Source organism: Scyliorhinus canicula, chromosome 19, assembly GCF_902713615.1.
Source record: "Scyliorhinus canicula chromosome 19, sScyCan1.1, whole genome shotgun sequence".
Lineage (NCBI taxonomy): Eukaryota > Metazoa > Chordata > Chondrichthyes > Carcharhiniformes > Scyliorhinidae > Scyliorhinus > Scyliorhinus canicula.
In genome coordinates, this window is record NC_052164.1 from 54,565,954 (window position 1) to 54,583,068 (window position 17,115).

The 17,115-nt window shown below is 45.5% G+C and overlaps 1 protein-coding gene across 1 annotated transcript in view; it reads right to left on the reverse strand.

Moving 5' to 3' along the window:
* Positions 1 to 17,115, reverse strand: part of kansl1b (KAT8 regulatory NSL complex subunit 1b) — a 273,163-nt gene that overhangs the window by 137,870 nt on the left and 118,178 nt on the right.

Genomic DNA, 17,115 nt, shown 5'->3' on the forward strand with positions numbered 1-17,115 from the left:
TGGTTTCACAGTGCTCAGCAAAGGTTTATACCAACAAAAAGGAAGGACGGAAGAAAGAGGGAAAATCGACCGTGGATATCTAAGGAAATAAGGGAGAGTATCAAATTGAAGGAAAAAGCATATCAAGTGGCAAAGATTGCTGGGAGATTAGAGGACTGGGAAATCTTTAGGGGGCAACAGAAAGCTACTAAAAAAGCTATAAAGAAGAGTAAGATAGAGTATGAGAGTAAACTTGCTCAGAATATAAAAACAGACAGTAAAAGGTTTTACAAATATGTAAGACAAAAAAGAGTGGCTAAGGTAAATATTGGTCCTTTAGAGGATGAGAAGGGAGTTTTAATAATGGGAAATGAGGAAATGGCTGAGGAACTGAACAGGTTTTTTGGGTCAGTCTTCACAGTGGAAGACACAAATAACATAGAAATGAGGCTATGACAGGTGAGGACTTTGAGAGGATTGTTATCACTAAGGAGGGAGTGATGGGCAAGCTAATGGGGCTAAAGGTAGACAAGTCTCCTGGCCCTGATGGAATGCATCCCAGAGTGCTAAAAGAGATGGCTAGGGAAATTGCAGATGCACTAGTGATAATTTACCGAAATTCACTGGACTCTGGGGTGGTCCCGGTGGATTGGAAATTAGCAAACGTGGCGCCACTGTTTAAAAAAGGAGGTAGGCAGAAAGCAGGAAATTATAGGCCAGTGAGTTTAACTTCGGTAATAGGGAAGATGCTGGAATCTATCATCAAGGAAGAAATTGCGAGGCATCTGGATAGAAATTGTCCCATTGGGCAGACGCAGCATGGGTTCGTAAAAGGCAGATCATGCCTAACTAATTTAGTGGAATTTTTTGAGGCCATTACCAGTGCAGTAGATAATGGGGAGCCGATGGATGTGGTATATCTGGATTTCCAGAAAGCCTTTGACAAGGTGCCACACAAAAGGTTGCTGCATAAGATAAAGATGCATGGCATTAAGGGTAAAGTAGTAGCATGGATAGAGGATTGGTTAATTAATAGAAAGCAAAGAGTTGGGATAAATGGGTGTTTCTCTGGTTGGCAATCAGTAGCTAGTGGCGTCCCTCAGGGATCCGTGTTGGGCCCACAATTGTTCACAATTTACATTGATGATTTGGAGTTGGGGACCAAGGGCAATGTGTCCAAGTTTGCAGATGACACTAAGATGAGTGGTAAAGCGAAAAGTGCAGAGGATACTGGAAGTCTGCAGAGGGATTTGGATAGGTTAAGTGAATGGGCTAGGGTCTGGCAGATGGAATACAATGTTGACAAATGTGAGGTTATCCATTTTGGTAGGAATAACAGCAAACGGGATTATTATTTAAACGATAAAATATTAAAGCATGCCGCTGTTCAGAGAGACTTGGGTGTGCTAGTGCATGAGTCACAGAAGGTTAGTTTACAGGTGCAACAGGTGATTAAGAAGGCAAATGGAATTTTGTCCTTCATTGCTAGAGGGATGGAGTTTAAGACTAGGGAGGTTATGTTGCAATTGTATAAGGTGTTAGTGCGGCCACACCTGGAGTATTGTGTTCAGTTTTGGTCTCCTTACTTGAGAAAGGACGTACTGGCGCTGGAGGGTGTGCAGAGGAGATTCACTAGGTTAATCCCAGAGCTGAAGGGGTTGGATTATGAGGAGAGGTTGGGTAGACTGGGACTGTACTTGTTGGAATTTAGAAGGATGAGGGGGGATCTTATAGAAACATTTAAAATTATGAAGGGAATAGATAGGATAGATGCGGGCAGGTTGTTTCCACTGGCAGGTGACAGCAGAACTAGGGGGCATAGCCTCAAAATAAGGGGAAGTAGATTTAGGACTGAGTTTAGGAGGCACTTCTTCACCCAAAGGGTTGTGAATCTATGGAATTCCTTGCCCAGTGAAGCAGTTGAGGCTCCTTCATTACATGTTTTTAAGGTAAAGATAGATAGTTTTTTGAAGAATAAAGGGATTAAGGGTTATGGTGTTCGGGCCGGAAAGTGGAGCTGAGTCCACAAAAGATCAGCCATGATCTAATTGAATGGCGGAGCAGGCTCGAGGGGCCAGATGGCCTACTCCTGCTTCTAGTTCTTATGCTCTTATTCTTATGTTCTGCACTTTTGGTGCTCGTTAGGCGGAGGAAGGTCTAATCAGAAGCTCCGAGGAGAGAACCACCTTTCGCGCTAACGCTCAAATCACGGCCGCCACCGGGAGTCATGTATTAATAATTCCTCATCTTCAGGTGCTACTTCTCTCCCCATCAAAACGCATAACAAAATCCCCCCTTGATGCATCCATCATTGCCAGCCATTGATGAATGGCTTCCAAAGTCAATACCTTTGATAATATTGCGGTCTCCGTTTCTACACATAATTTCTTCAAAACTTTACCAATCAATTCTGTCCTTCTCGTAACTCCTTTAAAACGCTATGACTATGATGGAGAGTTAATTGGTCAGGTTAAATTTGTCCTGCTTTTGTGTGCAGGATATAGCTGGGCAAATTTCCACATTGCTGATAGATTTCAGTGTTGTAGTTGTACTGGATCAGCTTGGTTAGGGGCAAGGATTAGGCTATTGAGTTGGATCATCAGCCATGATCGTGATGAATGGCGGAGCAGGCTCAAAGGGCCAAAAGGTCTCCTCCTGCTCCTATCTTCTATGTATCTATGTAAAAGGCTGCTTAATCAATGAGGATTTGAACCATCCCACAGACCTAAACATATTTGCTGAACTGGGAGCACTGTATCAACATAGATACGTGAATTCAGTTTTTTAAAAATATGAAGAATCTTATTCCTGTCATCAGCATCATCAGCATATTCAAAATAAATGTCCAAAATCAGACAAAACACTAATTTCCTGTGCATCAGCCACCCACGTTTTTTCAGGCGTAATCTCATTTTAAACTGAATCTTCTTCAATGCGCAAGGGGAAATATAATGAGTTGGATTGTGAGATAATGATGATATACTTCAAACTCTGAAGCAATAGACTGCCTTCACGGCGGGAAATTTGAGACTCGGGCAGAGTCCACTGATCAGGGGAGCGCTGCTTCAGTTGCATTCTAAACAGGATTCACTAAAAATTTAAAAATACGCCTCTCTCCCAATTCTTACCTTTTCTTTTCATAAAGTGCACATAACTGGAATTGTATGAGGCAGTACTAAGCTTTCACTCCACATCAAAAATCCTCATGCAGGCTATGTCATGTCTGAAAGATCGTCCTGGTCATATCGCCTTATACAAAATGCGTGCGCACGCATGCTATAAACAGAATAGAACCAGACCTGTATGTAACGTTACACCAATGTTGATCCCATAGCCATTCCAAATATTAGATTTCATAATGAAACATTGTATTTGTATATCGGCTAGGTATTAAATTTAATTTTATGTGCATGCTTATCTCTGAACAGGATGAGTTCAGGGTAGCAAAATTTACCCAAAGAGAAAATGGGAAAAAAAGATCAGGCGATCGTTGGGGATAATTTTTGGCAACCCACTTTTCAACACCCGTAACCCACCGGCAGGGCGCGACCCCCACTTTGAAAAGTACTGATCTACAAGATGCACTTCAGAGAGTCACTAAGGCTCCTCAGACAGCACCCTCCAAATCCATGAACAATACCATCTCGAACAGTCATTTTCAAACTCAGGTTCACGACCCACAGGTGGGTCATGGGCAGTGTTGGGAGGGCCATCAGTCACAGCGTTCCCGATCACGGGAATAAATGCCTGACGGTCACGACCGGCTTTGAGAATGCCGGCCGTCCCGTGCATATGTGCCCCCTCAGCAGGGTGCAGTCCCAGAGCCCAGTAAAGCAGAGCGTGTTCGTTGATGTCAGTGCGCTGACACAAGAGTAGATTATTTTTTTTAATTGATGGAGACTTCTCTTCAGAAGCGGCGGCAGAGTGATCACATGCGCAGTACACCGACGTCACATGCTCTGGGCCGAGAGAGATTCCTCCATTTTGAAGCTGCCAACAGTGCTGGTGTGAACTCGAGCCTCTGGTGAACAACCCATGATGCTGAAATCAGGAACAAAGTAGCATAAAGATGATTTCTTGAGGTGTGGGTTTATTGATTGTGCCACTGCAAATCAGGATGCAAAGTCCATCTATGTTATGAAAATCGCTTATTGTCACAAGTAGGCTTCAATGGAGTTACTGTGAAAAGCCCCTAGTCGCCACATTCTGGCGTCTGTTCAGGGAGGTTGGTACGGGAATTGAACCATGCTGCTGGCCTGCTTTCAAAACCAGCGATTTAGCCCTGTACTAAACCAGTCCCTATATGCCCTGTTATATGCAGGGATGTACTGGCAAATTAAAGATTAAAATCCTTAAAACTTCAAAGGCATTTGAAGACCAAGTATGGAGAGTTCAAGAACAAACCTCCTGATTTTTTTTCAGCTAATGCAGTGAGAATTTAAATCGCCAGCTAAGTTCGTCAGCAGAAATGTAATATTGAATGACAAAGGAAGTGAGATCATGAGGACCAAGCAGGCTCACCTGTCACATTAAAGAGAAGCAAAAACAGTGGATCGCAAAATTCAGGCAGTGTTGGTCACAAAGGTCAGCTGGCTTGGGTCATGAAGGTCAGCCACCGAAGGTCACGAAGAATGGCCGGTTGGTAAAAATGGGTCATAGAACATACAGTGCAGAAGGAGGCCATTTGGCCCATCGAGTCTGCACTGACCCACTTAAGCCCTCACTTCCACCCTATCGCCGTAACCCAGTAACTCCATCTAACCTTTTTGGTCACAAAGGGCAATTTAGCATGGCCAATCCACCTAACCTGCACGTCTTTGGACTGTGGGAGGAAACCGGAGCACCCGGAAGAAACCCAGGCAGACACGGGGAGAACATGCAGTGGGGCAGCACAGTAGCATGGTGGTTAGCATAAATGCTTCACAGCTCCAGGGTCCCAGGTTCGATTCCCGGCTGGGTCACTGTCTGTGCGGTGTCTGCACGTCCTCCCCGTGTGTGCGTGGGTTTCCTCCGGGTGCTCCGGTTTCCTCCCACAGTCCAAAGATATGCGGGTTAGGTGGATTGGCCATGCTAAATTGCCCGTAGTGTCCTAAAAAGTAAGGTTAAGGGGGGGGGGGGGGGTTGGGTTACGGGTATAGGGTGGATACGTGGGTTTGAGTAGGGTGATCATTGCTCGGCACAACATCGAGGGCCGAAGGGCCTGTTCTGTGTTGTACTGTTCTATGTTCTATGCAGATTCCTCACAGACAGTGACCAGCGGGGAATCAAACCTGAGACCCTGGCGCTGTAAAGCCACAGTGCTAGTCACTTGTGCTACCGTGCTGCCCAAGACACTTGTTACCGTGCTGGCCGTAGCAAAATGTTTGAAAAGCACTTATCTAGGAGGACATGGGCAGTAGATACATGGGAAACTACCACCTACCCGGTAGTTTCCCTCCAAGCCAATCACCAGCCAAGCCAATCATCATCCTGAATTCCAGGATTTGGACCCAGTGACAGAGAAGGAACGGTGATGTATTTCCAAGCCAATCACCATCCTGACTTGGAAATATATCACCGTTCCTTCTCTGTCACTGGGTCCAAATCCTGGAATTCCATTCCTAACAGTGCCGTGGGTACACTGACATTACATGAACTGCAGTGATTCAAGGCAGCTCACACAATCTTCTCAAGGGCAATTAGGGATGGGCAATAAAAGCCAACCAAGCCAGCGATGCCCACATGCTATTAATAAAAAATTGGGGGGAAAAATCCAACATCTTTAATTCCCACCACAAACTCTGCTCCCTTGCCATTGATTCCATCTTCCTGAGCAGCCATATTTCAAGATAAACTTCAGACCCCATACATGAATTGATCAACCTCACTCACAATGGAATTCTGGCCAGAAATAGAAACTGGTATGTTGCAATTAACCATTAAAGGGCCATATCGCATGACCCATGCCACTGGACTTTGGATAGTATGTTACATCTTTGTCCTCATGGCAGTCTGCTGTTCAACATCCAATCAGGAGGTGAACTCGAGGCTGAAAAACAGCCTGCTCCTTGAAGCCTATCTCTGCTAGAAGATTTCCTACCACCCCCCTGCAGAACAAAACACAAAACAGAACAGAACAAAACAAAGCTCCTACACAAAAGAACTGCTCATTGGACTCTGGAAATCACGTGAACACTGTCTCGACACTATCTACAACTCCACCAACCTTCGTGTCATCGGCAAACTTATTAACCCACCCTTCCACTTCCTTATCCAAGTCATTTTTTAAAACCGCAAAGAGCAGAGGTCCCAGAATAGATCCCTGCGGGACACCACTGGTCACCAACTCCAGGTGGAATACTTTTCATCCACGACCACTCTCTGTCTTCTTTCGACCAGTCAATTCTGTATCCAGACAGCCAAATTTCCCTGTATCCCATGGCCCCTAACTTTCTGAATGAGCCTACCATGGGGAACCTTATCAAATGCCTTATTGAAATCCATATACATCACATCCACTGCCCGACCTTCATCAATGTGTCTCGTCACATCCTCAAAGATTCAATCAGGCTTGTGAGGCATGACCTGCCCCTCACAAAACCATGCTGACTATCTTTAATCAAACTATGTTTTTCTAAATAATCATAAATCCTACCTCTCAGAATACTTTCCAATATTTTGCTCACCACAGATGCAAGGTCTGTAATTCCCAGGGATTTCCCTATTCCCTTTCTTGAACAGGGGAACAACATTCGCCTCCCTCCAAACATCCGGTACTATTCCAGTGGAGCGTGAGGACGCAAAGATCATCGCCAGCGGCGCAGCAAACTCCTCCCTCGCTTCCCGTAGTAACCTTCGGTATATCCCGTCAGGCCCAGGGGACTTATCTATCCTGATGCTTTTCAAACTATCCAGCACATCCTCTTTCTTAAATCAACCTGTTCAAGCCTATTACCCTGGTTCACACTGTTATCACTAGCAACAATGTCACTCTCTTTAGTGAATACTGAAGCAAAATATTCATTTAGGGCCTCCCCTACCTCCTCAGACTCTCGGCACAAGTTCCCTCCACTATCCGTGATCAGCCCTACTTTCACTCTGATCATCCTCTTATTTCTCAGATAAGTGTAGAAAGCTTTGGGGTTTTACCTAATCCTTCCCGCCAGGGCTTTTTCATGCCCCCTTCTAGCTCACCAAGTCCATTTTTGAGTTCCTTCCTGGCTGCAATGTAACCCTCTAGAACTGTGCCAGATCCTTGCTTCCTCAACCTTGCGTAAGCTTCCTTCTTTCTCTTGACAAGAAGCTTCATTTCTCTTGTCATCCAAGGCTCCTTCACCTTACCATTCCTTCCTCGTCTCTGTGGGACAAAACTATCCAGCACTCGCAGTAAGTGCTCCTTAAACAACCCCCACATTACTGCCGTGCATTCCCCGAGAACAACTGTTCCCAATTTATGCTCCTCAGCTCCTGTCTAATAGCAGTATAATCTCCCCTCCCCCAATTAAATACCTCCCCCCCCCCCCCCCCCCCAATTAAATACCTTCCCATGCTGTATGTTCCTATCCCTCTCCATGGTCATGGTAACGGTCAAGGAGTTGTGGTCATTGTCACCAAAATGCTCTCCAACCGAGACATCTGACACCTGGCCTGGTTCGTTGTCAAGCACCAAATCCATGGCCTCCACCCTAGTCGGCCTCTCTACATATCGAGTCAGGAATCCTTCCTGTACACACCTGACAAAATCTGCTCCATCCAAACCATTTGCACTAAGGAGGTTCCAGTCAATATTAGGGAAGTTGAAGTCACCCATGAAATGCAAAACATTTTTCTGTTCCTCCCTGAGGGGACATAGGGGAGCGTGGGAAAGTAGAAAGTTGTGAACACTCCTTCCCTGGGTTTAAACGTGAAACAAACTGTGCTAATCTGAGCCAAGCTGTTCGCGCAATTCAGATACAACACAGCCATTTATCCGACAATGTAAAAACCTGTGCACAAAAGAAACAGGACAAATCCAACCTGGCTAATTACAGCTCCTTCAGTCTACTCTTGATCATCATCAAAGTATTGTCGTCAACAAGAGGCAATTACTTAACATTAACCTAGTCACGGATGCTTAGATCGGGTTATGCCAACATCACTCCGCCCCTGTCCTCATTACAGCCTTAGTCCGAATATTGACTAAGAAGCTGAAATCCAGGGGTACGGTGAGAATGGCTGCCCTTGCCATCAAGCACCATTTGGCCAAGTGTGGAATTGACAAGCCCGAGGAAAACTGAAGTAAATGGAACTCGGGGGGGGGGGGGGGGGGGAACTTTCCATTGGTTGGAGTCATACATGACTCAGAGGAAGATGATTGCAGTTGTTGAAAGTCAATCAACTCAGTCCCAGGACATCACTGCAGGCGTTCCTCAGGGTAGTATCCTAGACCCAAATATCTTCAGCTGCTTCGTCAATGACCTTCCTTCCATCATAAAGTCAGAAGTGGGGATGAACATTGATGATTGCAGAATGTTCAGCATCATTCATTACTCCTCAGATAGTGAAGCAGTTTCATGCCTCACGGTAGCATGGTGGTTAGCATCAATGCTTCACAGCTCCAGGGTCCCAGGTTCGATTCCCGGCTGGGTCGCTGTCTGTGTGGAGTCTGCACGTCCTCCCCGTGTGTGCGTGGGTTTCCTCCGGGTGCTCCGGTTTCCTCCCACAGTCCAAAGATGTGCGGGTTAGGTGGATTGGCCATGCTAAATTTCCCGTAGTGTAAGGTTAATGGGGGGATTGTTGGGTTACGGGTATACGGGTTACGTGGGTTTAAGTAGGGTGATCATTGCTCGGCACAACATCGAGGGCCGAAGGGCCTGTTCTGTGCTGTACTGTTCTATGTTCTATGCCCATATGCAGCAAGATCTGGTCAACATTGAGGCTTGGGATGTTAAGTGGCAAGTAACATTCACACCACTCTGACCACCTCCAACAAGAGAGAATTCGACCATCTCCCCTTGACATTCCATGACAACAGTATCACTGAATTCCCTACCATCAACATCCTAGATGTTACCATTGACCAGAAACTGAACTGAAAAATCCAAATATATACTGTGGCTACAAGGTAAGTCAGAAGCTAGGATGTTGTGGAGAGTAACTCATCTCTCGGCTACCCAAGGCCAGACAACCATCTACAAGGCACAAGTCAGGAGTGTGATGGAATACAGCGCACTTGCCTGAATGATCACAAGCTCAACACCATCCAGGGTAAAATAACGTGCTTGATTGTTACCCCACCCCCGACCTTAAACACTTGCTCCCTCCACCACCAACAGAGTGCCAGCAGTGTGTACCATCTACCAGATGCTCTGCAGCAACTCAGCCCCTTCGAAACCCACAGCTCCATCACCTAGGACATGGGCAGCAAATGCATGGGAACATCACTACCTCCAACCCCAGCTATTTGCAGTAGATAGTAAGGATTTGGATGAGGGAATGAAATATAACATATCCATATTTGCTGATGTCACAAAGTTAGGTGGAAGGGTGAACCGTGAGGAGGATGCAGAGATCCTTCAGTGTGATTTGGACAAGTTGAGTGAGTGGGCAAATGAATGGCAGATGCAGCATAATTTGTAGAAATGCGAGGTTACCAACTTTGGTAACAAAGACGAGCAGATTATTAATTGGATAGCTATAAATTAGGAGAGGGGAATGTGCAACAGAACCAAGATGTCCTTGTACACCAGCCACTGAAACATGCAGGTGAAGCAGGACAAAGGAAGTTCTTGCTCTCAAGGGAGTGCAGAGGATGTTTACCAGACTGATTGCTGGATTGACAGAACTGACGTATGAGGAGAGATTGAGTCGGATAGGATTGCATTCGCTGAGTTCAGAAGAATGAGGGGTGGGATCTCATAGAAACCTATAAAATTATAACAGGACTAGACAGGGTAGATGCAAGAAGGACGTTCCCAATGGTGGGGGTGCCCAAACCAGAGGTCACAGTTTGAAGATACAGGGTAGACCATTTAGGACAGAGATGAGGAGAAATTTCTTCATCCAGAGTGGTAAGCCTGTGAAATTCATTACCACAGAAAACATTGTATGTTTTCAAGAAGCAGTTAGATATGGCACTAGGGACAAAGGGGATCAAAGGATCTCGCATTTGACAAGGTGCGCATAAAAGACTGATCCAGACGGTGAGATCGCAAGGGATTGAGTATAGAGTATTAGATTGGGTGACTGACAGAAAGCAGAGGGTCAGGTAAATGGATCCTTCTCTGGCTGGCGAACTGTAACTGGCGGGGTGCCGCAGGGGTCAGTCCTCGGACCTCAATTGTTCACAATCTACATAAATGATCTGTAAGCAGGGGCAGAGTGTAACACAGAGATATTTGTGGATGATACTAAAATAGGTGAAACAGCAAGAAAGATTTTACAGAGATAGGCTCCGGAGATTCAGCCAAATTTGGCAGATGGCGTTTAATGTAAATAAGTGTGAGGTTATCCAGCCAAAAAAATAGAAAGGCAAATCATCTAAGTGGAAAGCAGATTCAAAATGCGTCTGGGCAAAGGGATCTGGGTGTCTTTGTTCATGAATCGCAGGAAGTCGGTACGCAGGTGCAGCATAGAACATAGAACATTCCAGCGCAGTACGGGCCCTTCGGCCTTCGATGTTGTGCCGACCTGTGAAACCATCTGAAGCCTATCTGACCTACACTATTCCATTTTCATCCATATGTCTATCCAGTGACCACTTAAATGCCCTTAAAGTTGGCGAGTCTACTACTGTTGCAGGCAGGGCGTTCCACACCCCTACTACTCTCTGAGTAAAGAAACTGTCTCTGATATCTGTCCTATATCTACCACCCCTCAATTTAAAGCTATGTCCCCTTTTGTTGGTCATCACCATCCGAGGAAAAAGACTCTCACTGTCCACCCTATCTAACCCTCCTACTATCTTATATGTCTCTATCAGTTCACCTCTCAGCCTTCTCCACTCTAACGAAAACAACCTCAGGTCCCTGAGCCTTTCCTCGTAAGACCTTCCCTCCATACCAGGCAACATCCTAGTAAATCTCCTCTGAACCCTTTCCAAAGCTTCCACATCCTTCCTATAATGTGGTGACCAGAACTGCACGCAGTACTCCAGGAGCGGCCGCACCAGAGTTATGTACAGCTGCAGCATGACCTTGTGACTCCGAAACTCAATCCCCCTACTGATAAAGGCTAGCACACCATATGCCTTCTTAACAGCCCTATTAACCTGGGTGGCAACTTTCAGGGATTTATGTACCTGGATGCCGAGATCTCTCTGTTCATCTACACTACCAAGAATCTTGCCATTAGCCCAGTACTCTGCATTCCTGTTACTCCTTCCAAAGTGAACCACCTCACACTTTTCCGCATTAAACTCCATATGCCACCTCTCAGCCCAGCTCTGCAGCTTATCTATGTCTCTCTGTATCCTATAACATCCTTCAGCACTATCCACAACTCCACCGACCTTCGTGTCATCTACAAATTTACAAACCCATCCTTCTACACCCTCTTCCAGGTCATTTATAAAAATGACAAACAGCAGTGGCCCCAAAACAGATCCTTGCGGTACACCACTAGTAACTGAACTCCAGGATGAACGTTTGCCATCAACCACCACTCTCTAGCATGTAATTAAAAAGGCGAATGGAATGTTAGCGTGTATTACAAAAGGGCTGGAGTATACAAGTAGAGAAGTGTTGTTGCAATTGTATAGGGTGTTGATGAGACCACATCTGGTGCATTATGTCCAATTTTGGTATCCTTATTTGACGCAGTTCAGAGGAGATTCACCAGACTGATTTCGGGGACGAAAGGGTTGACGTACGAGGAGAGATTAAACCATTTGAGCATATATTCACTGGAGTTTAGAAGGATGAGAGGGGATCTGATCAAGGTATACAAGATACTAAAAGGGATTAATAAAGTAAACATAAACCAAATGTTCCCTCTTGTAGGGTAATCTATAACAAGAGGTCACAGATATACGATGAGAGGTGGTGGATTTATTGAGATGAGGAGGCACTACTTCTCGCCGAGAGTGGTGAATTCGCTGCCCCATAGTGGGGTGGAATCAGAGTCATCAAGGAGGAGATAGATACATTTCAGATTTTAAAGAACAGGTTAAAATGGATACGGGTAACAAGTAGGGAGGCGGATTTGAGACCAGAGTCTGACTGAATGGCAGAGCAGGCTTGAAGGGCTGAATTGCGTACTTCTGCTCCTATTTTGTATATTTCTAAGACACACATCATCCTGATCAGAAACACATCGCTGTTTCTTCACTGTCTCTGGGTCAAAATCCAAGAACTTCTTCCCTAACAGCACTGTGGGTGTACCTACATCAATGGACTGCAGTGGTTCAAGAAGGCAGCTCACCACCACCTGCTCAAGGGCAATTAGGGATGATCAACAAGTGCTGGTCTAGAAAACAATGGCCATATCCCGGATACATTAAAAAAACAATGCAAGTTTTCTGTGATTTATTGGTAAATTGGATCACAAATTTTGGGAAAACATGCCACAGCATTCTTAAAAAATTCAAAACATCTTCTGCTTATGGACAGTTGGTGAGAGGAAAGTAGGAATTTTCCTGTCTCTCTCCTGACTGTAACATGAGTATTAGGATTTTACCAGGGTCCAACTACCATGACAATACCACATTTATTACAAATTTCTTATTAGCAATGAGCTAATGGGTGCAGCAATAAAACTCACCAACTAGAACACCACAGAATAAAAGGAGTACAGCAGAATATTCTGAATATAAAGTTCCTCCTAGCCTTTGAATAAACACTGAGCTAATTCTATTCTCCAGGACTCATTTCCTTTCAACTACTTACACTTGTGTGCTTTTTTAATGTTTCTGGAATAAAGTCAAAAGCAAATCCAACTCCCCGGAATCTCGTGGTGGCCAATCCACCTAACGTGCACATCTTTGGACTGTGGGAGGAAACCGGAGCACCCGGAGGAAACCCACACAGAAACGGGGAGAACGTGCAGACTCCGCACAGACAATGACCCAAGCTGGGAACCGAACATGGGACCCTGGAGCTGTGAAGTAACAGTGCTAACCATTGTGCTACCGTACCGCTCACTATCATTTCCTTTCAACCACTTACATCTGGGCGCTTTTTAAATGACTGTTTAGGTATATACATACAGATAAAGGAGGATCAGGGTCACATATCAATGAGTTTCAGATTTAGACAGCTCTTTCACTGCCCTGAAATCACTCTCAAATTCTTTGTGCTATGTACTTCAACACTTGCCAGAGATCACTTAATTTAAACATGGATCAGAATACCTGAGTACATCTGCTGTTATCAATTTAGGCCACCCTGAAAAATCAACATTTTCACAATCCGTTTCCAAATAATCGAAAATTCTTAAAAATTAGCAATTCGAAGGACAGAATGTCAGTTATGTCGCAGGGTTGAGTGCATCAGCAGAACCTAGGGCAGCATATTGTGAGTTTGCATCCGCTCGTGTTGCACTCAAAACACAGCACCTCGAATTTAATTTTCTACCATCAAGTCTTGTAACCAGGACTATTTCAGTACACATCATTAAAATCAGAGTGGAAAACACTGCGACACTGTCAGTTCTGGTGAATTGTAGAATGAGCGCGCTCAGGAGGTAGTCATTCCACTCAGAGCCTCTACCAGCTTGCTATCTAATTGATCCCTCGCTTTGCTCCAAATACTTAGCCAGCTCTCAATTGATTCTTCTCCAACCACTGGCAGGAACTTCTTACTCTTTCCAATTCCTCATTTTGCTTCTTTTTTAAAACATAAATCGGTGTCCTCTAGTTAACGACCCTTCTCCTACTGGATAACCGTTCTCATTTACTCCATCAAGACCACATATTACCTCTTCATTCTTCCGAAAAAAATAGTATCACTTCACAGTTGTCTAGACTAACATTCATCTATCACATGCCTGTCCATTTCATTAATCCTCAAGTCTGTTGCAATCTTACTGTTCGTAACATTTTTGAACTTCATGTCAACTGCAAACACTGAAATTATGCCTTCTATATCCAAGTCAACGTCATGAATGTATATCAAAAGGAAGAGCAGTGGTCGACTTCCAATGGCGGCCATGGAGTGAGTGGTCGCATATACGGTAGCTCTCGCTCGTGGCAGTCTTTTCGTAGCCTTTACCCCAGTTTGCAGTGGGTATTTTGGAGGAAAAAGGTATAGAAGTGTGAGCAGAAGAGATCAACCCCTTAGTTTATGGAGCGGTGGACCAAAAGTGCACGAAAAAGAGCAAATCAGTTGGTTGAGACAGGTGAGGTGCTGGCAACGCACGCGGAGATGGCGGAGGGCCACTCAGTGGTCGACGGAGTAGCTGGTGAGTTTCTTGAATGAGAAGTTCACCCAACAGCAAAGGAAAGTTCGGAGGACCTGGCCCGGCCAGTGGACTCGATCAAGGCGGTGGTTGATTGCGTTGAGGTGAGACTGGCAACCTAGAGACAGCCGATCCAGAGGTTGGAGGAGCTGGCAGGGAAGCATGAAGAACAGTCTACCTCAATGGCCATGGAGATGGGACTGATGAGAGACCAGCAGGAGAAAGTGGAGGACCTGGAGAAACGATCTTGTAGGCAGAACATTCAGATTGTGGGTCTGCCGGAGGGGAGCGAAGGAACGGGTGCTGATGCATACATCGGAAAGATGCTGGAGGAGCTGCTTGGGGAAGGTGCGTCAGAGGTGGATCGAGCCCACAGGGCGCTGATGCACAAGCCCCGGGGGTGGGGAGCTGCCAAGGGCAATGGTGGTGTGTTTGCACCGGTTCCTTGATAAGGAACGTACCGTAAGGTGGGCCAGGCAGACAAGACATTGCACCTGGGAAGGTGGCGAGATCCGTGTGTATCAGGACCTGGGGGCAGAGCTGGCAAAGAGGGCAAGCTTTAATAAGGTCAAGTCAGTCCTGTACAAGGGCGTAAAGCTTGGACTACTGTACCCAGCTCACCTATGGGTGGCCTATGGGGGCTGGGAGTTATACTTTGGTTTGGCGGAGGAGGCAGTGAACTTCATGAAAGAGAATGGACTGGCAGTAGAAGGAAGACTTTGAACTTTGATGGCGGAGAAGTGTACAGCGAAAAGCTTTGTTTTTGGTGTTTCTTTTTCTTTTTTCTGTTTTTTGGCTTTAGGCCTGATAACCCTTCTTTGTTAAGGGATATGGGGTGGGTTTCTGTGTTCGTGCCTTGGGAGAGATTATTTGCTTTTACTTCTTGCCTCTGACTTGATTATTTGCACTCGGGTTTGAATTGGGTAGGATACTAGGCACCGGTGTGGGGGGCTGCCAGGCTAGTTCACGGAAGCACAGTGGGGGGTGAGCTGAAGTTCAGTGGTTGGGGGGGGGGGGTATTGCTGACGAGGAAGGGACTTAAAAAGTGGAGGAGGAGGAGGGTTGATGACGGTAGCTGCCTGAGCGCCCCGACCAGGCTGGCCACGTGGAACGTTCGGGGACTGAATGGGCCAGTCAAAAAGGCCCTTGTGTTCGCGCATTTGAGGCAACAGAAGGCGGATGTGGCCATGCTGCAGGAGACACATTTGAAGCCCATTGGGTCTGCGCCAATTAAAGACAACTACCGAACTATTTTAATCCCATTTTCCAGCACTTGGCTCGTAGCCTTGAATGCTCTGAGATCACAAGTGCTCATCTAAATACTTCTTCAATGTAATGAGGGTCTCTGCCCCCATCACCCTTTCAGGCAGCAAATTCCAAACTTCCACCATCCTCTGGGTAAAAAGGTATTTCTTCACATCCCATCTAAACCACTTATCTTAAATCTATGCCGCCTGGTCATTGACCCCTCCACCAAGGAGAAAAGTTTGTTCCTGCTGACTCCCCATGCCCCTCATAATTTCATACATCTCAACCATTCCCCCCTCAGTTTCCTCTGCTCCAAGGAAAACAATCCCACTCTATCCAATCTCTCTTCAGACCTAACACACTACAGCTCAGGCAACATCCTGGTAAATCTCCTCTGCACCCTTTCCAGTGTTATCACATCCCTCCTGTAATATGGATTCCAGAACTGCATACAATACTCTAGCTGTGGCCTAACCAACGTTTTATACAGTTCAAGCATAACTTCCCTGCTCTTAAACTCTATGCCTCAGCTAATAAAGGCAAGTATGCCATATGCCTTCTTAACCACTGTATCCACCTGCTTTGCTACCTTAAGGGACCAATGTACATGCACACCAAGATCCCTCTGATCCTCAGTGCTTCCCGGGGTCCTGCATTCCCTTGCCTTGTTTGTCCTGCCCAAGTGCATCACCTCACACTTTGTCTGGATTGAATTCCATTTGCCACTGATCAGCCCGTCTATATCCTTCTGTAATCTAAGGCTATCCTCCTCGCTATTTACCACCTCAACAATTTTCATATCATCTGCACTTGTCATTTACACAATACGTGTATTTCAGTTTAATTTTAATCTCTACATATTTAGTTATCATGCAAACTCAGATTTGAATGCCCTTCCTTTCTCCCTTGCAGAAATGTGCAAATTCTATACCCGAATTCTCTCTATTTTGCCTTCCTCTCATTGTTCAAATACCAGTTTGCATGCCAACCTTTGATTCCAATTCACCTGGGACAGATGTTATTTCAGCTTTCCAAAATTAGCTTGCTCCATGCAAGTAGTATTTATTTAGATGTTGATCATTTGTTTCCATAATTACTCTAAAACTTATCAGATTATAATAACGGGTTCCAAAATACTCCCTCTGCATTGCTCCCTTCCTTAACAAGAACACTAAATGCTGGAAAAAAAAATCAGGTCTGGCAGCATCTGTCGGGAAAGAAAACAGAGTTAATGTTTCAGACGGTCTCAAATAGACCTGCCGAGCTTTTCCAGCATTCTCTGTTCTTGTTTCAGATTCCAGTATCTGCAGTATTTTACTTATTTTTGCTCCCTTCCTTTTGGTTTGGAAACATGCAGAATAACAAAATTCTCTTGTACATATGGTTAGATAAAGTTTTGTGTAAAGGGGCCTCACGGTAGCATGGTGGTTAGCATCAATGCTTCACAGCTCCAGGGTCCCAGGTTCGATTCCCGGCTGGGTCACTGTCTGTGTGGAGTCTGCACGTCCTCCCCGTGTGTGCATGGGTTTCCTCCGG